This window comes from Syzygium oleosum, unplaced genomic scaffold, assembly GCF_021117445.2.
Source record: "Syzygium oleosum isolate NSW1041296 unplaced genomic scaffold, Sole_v2.1 Sole_v2.06, whole genome shotgun sequence".
Lineage (NCBI taxonomy): Eukaryota > Viridiplantae > Streptophyta > Magnoliopsida > Myrtales > Myrtaceae > Syzygium > Syzygium oleosum.
Genome location: NW_026607490.1, coordinates 890,368 through 898,657, shown reverse-complemented (window position 1 = coordinate 898,657; position 8,290 = coordinate 890,368). Strand labels below are relative to the sequence as shown.

At 43.7% G+C, this 8,290-nt stretch overlaps 2 pseudogenes; both read right to left on the bottom strand.

Annotated features, from left to right (window-relative positions):
- Nucleotides 1–412: 412 nt before the first annotated feature.
- Nucleotides 413–3,405, bottom strand: LOC115661805 (lipase-like PAD4; annotated as a pseudogene).
- A 1,774-nt stretch (nucleotides 3,406–5,179) lies between these two features.
- On the bottom strand, nucleotides 5,180–8,262 carry LOC115661807 (lipase-like PAD4; annotated as a pseudogene).
- Between the last annotated feature and the right edge of the window lie 28 nt (nucleotides 8,263–8,290).

The window sequence follows — 8,290 nt, the reverse complement described above, 5'->3', positions numbered from 1 at the left end:
CTTCTGTTTCCAGTTGCATTTCTTCTTCCAAGTATCTAGCAAAGCTTGGTGCAGTGAATTGATCCCACTAGTGCTTTTGGAAGGCATATGCAGGATCACGAACCCTTCAAAGCATCATATTATTGTGCACTGGCACAAATAAAGATGGCGGCTACCTTGTGCCCAAGTGGACTCTTCACGTCTTCTTATAATTAGAAATATTTCATTGTTGGAAGTAAGAAGCAGCAAGTCGAATGACGAAAAATTTTGCAGCTGCAAAGGACAGAACACTCAATTACTGCCCAACATAAAATCAGGAGGTACACTTTTTGTTGTTAAGCCACATCTCAATCTCATCACGAAACTCTACTCCACTACCTTTTACCAATGTTGAAGCAACTGACATAGTATGCCTAAAATTGTACAAAGTGCAGGCCGAAGAATCCTCATATGCATTTACTTTCCTCTCTTCTAAAAATCTTTATTACATGTATCCCTTTGAGTTGCTTTTGATTTCCGTACTTTGTTTAAAAAGCCACAATGGAAAGATCTGAGGATGAGAAGCTGAATCTCCTATTTTTATTGAACATGACATGAAAGTTAAAGGACTTTTAGTATTTTTTTTGAACCGGTTCTCCATGGAACCGGAAACTGAACCTTTCAAGACCAGTTCCCAAAATGTTTTACCAGGAAGCGAATTGGTCCCCATGTGAACCAGCGTGGAACCAGTCGACTAAGGCCAGTTTGATTCAGTTTCAATGCTCTCCATTCTTCTAACCACGAACTAAAGCTTGAATTCTTAGCCAGAACATCAACTGACACCTCTTTTCCTTCAATCAGCTTCATTGCATATGCTTCAAACTCATCGAGTCTATCCCGAAGAAAAGCCAGGTTCTTTGGGTCACTCTCACTCCTGATTTTGTCCAGCCACTCCTTTGCTTCCTCCACCCTTGCCCAAAAGCAAGTGTCTTGGGTCAAGCTTGCATACCTGGTCCTCCTATTGCCTAGTTTCTCGCTGACAACTCTCTCAGTCCACCACTGATTGAAAATTTCGTACCTCCTCTCTCTTCCATTGCTTATGTAGTGGCCTTTCTTAAGGTGCATCCCCGTCCGATAGTACTCCGCAATGTCCAGTGGCTCCACGAGGAGCTTATAGAACTGTGAAGCGCTTACCAATTCTGATTGCCTGCGCAAATCGTGTGGGAGCTCTTTCTTGTCCATCATGCATATGACATCGTCCCAAAAGGCCGCGAGCTTGAACCTGTTCATGTTTACATGGGACTCTCTCTTTGAGGCCCCCCTCTGCTTGAAAGAATCGTAGTATCCTCTTTGCTCATCGGATTTATCGCAACAAGCTTTATACCACTCTATCTCCAACCCATAAGGAGTGATTTTGGATAGTCTAATGGCTAAATTGGCAGCATTTAGGTTCGGCGCACGCCCCATTGGCCTCGCCATCATCAAGCAATCTTTTGCCATCGGTGCAATCAATACCTGCAAAGTAGGGGATCAAAGAACTTTTAAACTCAGAGGAATTGCACCCGGGAATAAAAAGCCTAGATTGATACATTTACAAATTGCGATCGCTCAGACTTTCTAAGGTGTTGTGTCCCTACCTGTTGAGATGTCCCTGAGGAGTTCAAAGCCATCGAAAGACTTGCTTCATAGCTTGACTCCGAGAGATCTCTTTCCAGGAAGCTTCTCCTCAAAGACAGATGAGACAGTCTCTCAACATATTGCCCATACTTAAGGTGCTCCTCAATGAGACAATTTGGAGAACCTGTCCATAGCATCAAATGCATCATCTTGTTGATCGATACTGCGTTGTCCAAACAAATCGCGCCCTCATCTGAACAAAACAAGTAATTCCCAAGCGGCCAAAAGGACCTCCCTCCTGAGCCTTCCCCTGCCTGCGCCAAGCGCTCCATGTCGGCCACAACGAAGGAAAATAACCAAGCTCTGTCTTCTTCAGTTAATTGGAGGTTAGCTAAATTCATAGAGTTCGGTGACATCATAGACATGTGCCAGAATTTTAATAGGAAGTGCCACTGGTGAGTCTGAACAAGTGATTGGTCAAGAGACAACCTCGGCATTGTATTATGCGTCAACACGATGTTGTAGAAGCTGCCGCCCCATCTTTCTCTGAGGATGGCTCGGGAAAGCGACCCGTTGCCGAGGAAAGGAGAGCCAAAACCAATGCATAAGACGGAGACGGGTGGGAAGATGGATTTGAGCTTGGAGAGGACCCAAGAGCTACGAGGAAGGCAATTGATCCACCTATGGAATGGCCTGTGATCACTATTGAGTTGGTGTTTTCCAACAAGCTGTCAATCTGAATGCATATTCAAGATTTCCTGAAATCTAGACAAACAATTCCTGAAAAAAAATCTCGATTACAACGCTTCATAAACTTCATGTGAATTCAACTTACGCCGAATCATGTCAAATCAGAAGAGTTACACGAATAGATTCAGTACAAATTATTAGTCGTGCTGCAGTTGCTAAACCTACGGAACTGTTTATTAAGCAAGTTAAAACAACACTAACATGTTCATCAAATGATGATATGTGTGCAAATATGTTTAATACGTGTATAGAATGTATTTATATGTATGGCTTTTGTATTTAGATAATCTATGAGAAGAGTACCATTCATGACCAGAGAAGATCTGTCTCATGAACGGTTCGGTCCAAACCAAAATCATCGATCTACAGTATTTCGAAATATTCGGACCCAGAGGTTATCATGGACCAAACGGGCCGGGTAGACACGCCCATGCTTGATCAACGTGGACAGGCCCGAAGGACAGCAATCACTTCTTTTCTTGAGCTTGGCCAGCCCACTTCGGCCAGTCCATGCCTTAAATAAAATTTAATATTTTAATCGTCATCAACCTTGCGAAAGTTTTAAAGTAATGGAAGCAACTTTTCAAGAACACTGTGTAACGCCAGTATCAGCAAACAGCTAACCTGGCTCTGAAAATCAGGGCGCGAATGAAAATCGCGGAAGAGGCGAAGAACTCCGGAGTGGACCATGACCGGCTCTTCCCCGTCGGAACGGCATGTCAATGGTGCGAACAGCCAGTGGTCAGCCGCATCCAGCGGCGCCAGCATACCGTAGCTCGGATCCAAACCGAGCACCGGCATCTCTTGGATGCCCGAGAACGCCACGTACCCCACGCCCCCGACTTGCTCCACCACGAAGGCCCCAGGCCCCATCGGGTTCGCGGTGCTGCACAGCCTCCACGCCTCCTCCAGCAGCGGCGTCGACGCCAGGAAAGTCCCCAACATCTCGCTCGTCTCGAACCTTTCCAAAACGACAAAAGGTACGTGAAGAAAAACGAACAAAACAAAGCGAAATCAGAGCAGGAGAAAGGGAGGAGGCTGCTACGGTGAAGCTTCGGTGTCCATTGTTTCCTGTTTTGCTCGTCGAGTGGGAACTGGAATGAACATAGACCGTGAAGTCACGGCTTGAAAGTATTGTTCGAAAGTAAAAGGTGATGGCCTTTTATAGGGGTGAGATGAACGTGGAAGAGCTCGGTGCGCTGCAATGGGGGCTCTCTTCGGATAGATCGACGTTTTCTGCCGTGCGTACACAATTTGTCGGAACGAAAAAGTCGCTGTGGGGTATTTGATTATGACTTGCATAACGTTTTCGATCCGGAAGATGAGCTAGCACTGTTACACAACAGTTTTGCAGCTCTAGCTTCCATGGCTTTTTGGTTCAGCATTTGAAAAGGGTTTCGGAGCTCCAAAATTCCCGACTAAATACAAATAGCCTTTGGTTTGTTTTCTTGGAAAACTTTGGAGAAATCTAATTGCATTTTTAAAAGCCTCTAAAAGCCTTTAGCCCAAGATAGGTCCGAAGGTTCTTTGAAAAGCTGCATTTTCGGAATGCAACTATAATTTTTTTTCTTCCAACTTTGCCCTCGCTCAGGTTTCATAATTATGGAAATGTCCTCAAAAACCCTAATTTTGCCAACGAAGGCCTCCGGGAGCGGCCGACGGCTTAGTTTCACCGGCAAGTAGTTTAGAATTTTTTTTTTTTGAAAAAAAAGACTAGCAGGAGTCCTTTGTGTTTTTAAAATGCACTTTACCAAACATTACTTGCAGTACGAAAAATACCTTTAGCCCAAAGGTATTTGCATTTTCTCGAGGACATTCTCTCGAAGCCGAACCAAACGGGCTAGAAATCGTTTTCTTTTGAAGCAGCACTATGCTCAAGAGAGTTGCTTTTGCTTGTACCTTTTTGTGGCCAATCTTGTAACTCTATTGAGCGCATTCAAGTCATAATTAGATTTTTGGGAAAATGACATAAATAATCTCTGAACTTTAGCCCAATATGTAATGTGGTTCCTGAACTTTTAATTTGTTCAATGTGGCCCCTGAACTTTAGCCCTATGTGCAATGTGGTCCCTGAACTTTTAATTTATTAAATGTCATCTCTGAACTTTTGGTACATATTTGATGTAGTCCCTAAATTATATGAAAATGTTCAATATAGTCCTTCCATTAATTCAAGTTCAGGGACTACATTGAATATTTTCATATAGTTCATGGACTACATTTAACATGTATCAAAAGTCCATAAATTATATTGAACAAAGTAAAAGTTTATTATCCCTAGATTACTCCATTCGCGTGCTCGTGTCGTGACAAGACTTGGATCTTCCTGTGGATTGCACGTTGATTCTCAGAGGTAAGGAAGGGAACTTGCAAGCAAAAACAGGAGAGAGGGAGACGGAGAACGTGAAACAGCTCAGTTGAGTTTGGCCATACAAGGTACAATTACAATTCTGCCCTCTAATTTCCACAGTTTCTTGGCATTATGTAATCTTATCGATAATTTCACTTCATTATGTAATGATTCAAATATTTCGAAATCATATGAGTAGAAACAAAAAATAGAACCCTTTTAATACCAAACCCGTAAGCGAATATAATACACAACTATTGCTTATTGACCATATCTATAAATTCCGACAAAAAAAATCATATTTATAAATTAAAATGTCCTGTCTATTTGATATCATCGTTGTCACGAAGAATTATGACTTTAAGGCTGTGTTCGTTTGCGGAAAAATATTTTTCCGGAAAATATTTTCCGCGTTTTCCGGTGTTCGGGGGCAAAAAATCAGGAGGTACACTTTTTGTTGTCAAGCCACATCTCAATCTCATCACGAAACTCTATTCCACTACCTTTTACCAATGTTGAAGTAAGTAATATAGTACGTCTAAAATTGTACAAAGAGCAGGCTGAAGAATCCTCATATGAATTTACTTTCCTCTCTTCTCAAAAATCTTTATTACATGTATCCCTTTGAGTTGCTTTTGATTTCCGAACTTTGTTTAAAAAAGCCACATTGGAAAGAACTGAGGATGAGAAGCTGAATCTCCTATTTTTATTGAACATGACATGAAAAATTAGGGACTTTTAGTTTTTATTTTGAACCGGTTCTCCGTGGAACCGGAAACTGAACCTTTCAAGATCGGTTCCCAAAATATTTTAACACGAAGCGAATCGGTCTCCATGTGAATCAGCTTGGAACCAGTCAAGTAAGGCCAGTTTGATTCAGTTTCAAAGCTCTCCATTCTTCTAACCACGAACTAAAGCTTGAATTCTTAGCCAGAACATCAGCAGACACCTCTTTAGCTTCAATCAGCTTCATTGCATATGCTTCAAACTCTTCGAGTCTATCCCGAAGAAAAGCCAGGTTCTTTGGGTCACTCTCACTCCTGATTTTGTCCAGCCACTCCTTTGCTTCCTCCACCCTTGCCCAAAAGCAAGTGTCTTGGGTCAAGCTTGCATACCTGGTCCTCCTATTGCCCAGTTTCTCGCTAACTACTCTCTCAGTCCACCACTGATCGAAAATTTCTTACCTCCTCTCTCTTCCATTGCTTATGTAGTGGCCTTTCTTAAGGTGCATCTCCGACCGATAGTACTCCGCAATGTCCAGTGGCTCCACAAGAAGCATGTAGGACTGCGCCGCGTTTACCCATTTGGACCCTCTGTGCAAATCGTGTGGGAGCTCTTTCCCGTCCATCAAGCGTATGACCTTGTCCCAAAAGGCCGCAAGCTTGTACCGATTCATGTTTATCTTGGACTCTCTCTTTGAGGCCCCCCTCTGCTTGAATGAATCATAGTATCCTCTTTGCTCTTCAGACTTATCGCAACAAGCTTTATACCACTCTATCTCCACCCTATAAGGAGTGATTTTGGATAGCCTAATGGCTAAGTCGGCAGCGTTTAGGTTCGGAGCGCGCCCCATTCGCCTCGTCATCTTCAAGCAATCTTTTGCCATTGGTGCAATCAATACCTGCAAAGTAGGGGATCAAAGAACTTTTAAACTCGAGGAATTGTACCCAAGAATAAAACGTAGATCGATACATTTACAGAACGCGATCACTCGACGATTTTAGGTGTTGTGTTCCTCCCTGTCGATAAGTCCCTGAGGAGTTCAAAGCCAACCAAAGACTTGCTTCATAGCTTGATTCAGAGAGATCTACTTCCATGAAGCTTCTCTTCAAAGACTGATGAGTCAGTCTTTCAACATACCACCCATACTTAAGGTGCTCCTCAATGACACAATTTGGAGAACCTGTCCGTAGCATCAAATGCATCATTTTGTTGATCGATACAGCATTGTCCAAACAAATGGCGCCCTCATCTGAACAAAATAAGTAATTCCCGAACGGCCAAAACGACGTCCCTCCCTCGCCTTCCCCTGCTTGCGCCAGGCGCTCCATGTCGGCCACAACAGTGGAAAATAACGGGGCTTTGTCTTCTTCAGTTAATTGGAGGTTAGCCAAATTCATAGACATCATAAGACGTGTACCAAAATCTTACGAGGACTTGCCACTGGGGAGTCGAAACAAGTGATTGGTCAAGAGATAACCTTGGCATTATATCGTGCGTCGACACGATGTTGCAGAAGCTGCCGCCCCATCTTTCACAAAGGATGGCTCGGGAAAGCGACTCGTTGCCGAGGAAAGGAGAGCCGAAACCAATGCATAAGACCGACAGGGGTGGGAAGATGAATTTGAGGTGGGAGAGGAGCCGAAGAGCTGCGAGGAAGGCAATCGATCCTCCTATGGAGTGGCCTGTGATCACTATTGACTTGGTTTTAGCCAACAAGTTATCAATCTGCATACATATTCAAGAATTCCTGAAATCTAGTTAAAAGCTTCCTGAAAAAAGCTCGATTACAAAACGCTTCAAAAGCTTCGCTGAAAAATCAACTTACATCGGATTATGACACGAATAGATCTGGTAGGAAATCATTGGTCATACTCCAATTGCTAAACTATACGGAACTGTTTATTTGACAAGTTAAAACAACACTAACTTGTTCAGCAAATGATGATAAGTGTGCAAATATGTTTAAGACCTGTATAGAATGTATTTATATGTATGGCTTTTGTATTTAGAAAATTTATGAGAAGGGTACCATTCACGACCAGAGAAGATCTGTCTCATGAACGGTTTGGTCCAAAACCAAAATCATCGGTCTGCAGTATTTCGAAATATTCGGACCCAGAGGTTATCATGGACCAAACGGGCCGGGTAGACACGCCCATGCTTGATCAACGTGGACAGGCCCGAAGGACAGCAAGCACTTCTTTTCTTGAGCTTGGCCAGCCCAATTCGGCCAGTCCATGCCTTAATCGTCATCAGCCTTGCGAAAGTTTTAAAGTAATGGAAGCAACTTTTCAAGAACACTGTGTAGCGCCAATATAAGCAAACAGCTAACCTGGCTCTGAAAATCAGGGCGCGAATGAAAATCACGGAAGAGGCGAAGCACTCCGGAGTGGACCATGACAGGCTCTTCCCCGTCGTAACGGCATGTCAATGGCGCGAACAGCCCGTGGTCAGCCGCATCCAGGGGCGCCAGCATACCGTAGCTCGGAACCAAACCGAACACTGGCATCTCTTGGATGCCCGAGAACGCCACGTAACCCACGCCCCCGACTTGCTCCACCACGAAGGCCCCAGGCCCCATCACGTTCGCGGTGCTGCACAGCCTCCACGCCTCCTCCAGCAGCGGCATCGATGCCAGGAAAGTCCCCAACATCTCGCTCGTCTCGAACCTTTCCAAAACGACAAAAGGTACGTGAAAAAAACGAAGGATAAAACAAAGCGAAAATAGAGAAGGAGAAAGGGAAGAGGCTGTTACGGTGAAGCTTCGGTGTCCATTGTTTCCTGTTTTGCTCGTCGAGTGGGAACTGGAATGAATATAGACTGTGAAGTTATGGCTTGAAAGTATTGTTCGAAAGTAAAAGGTAATGGCCTTATATAAGGAGAAAATATTGT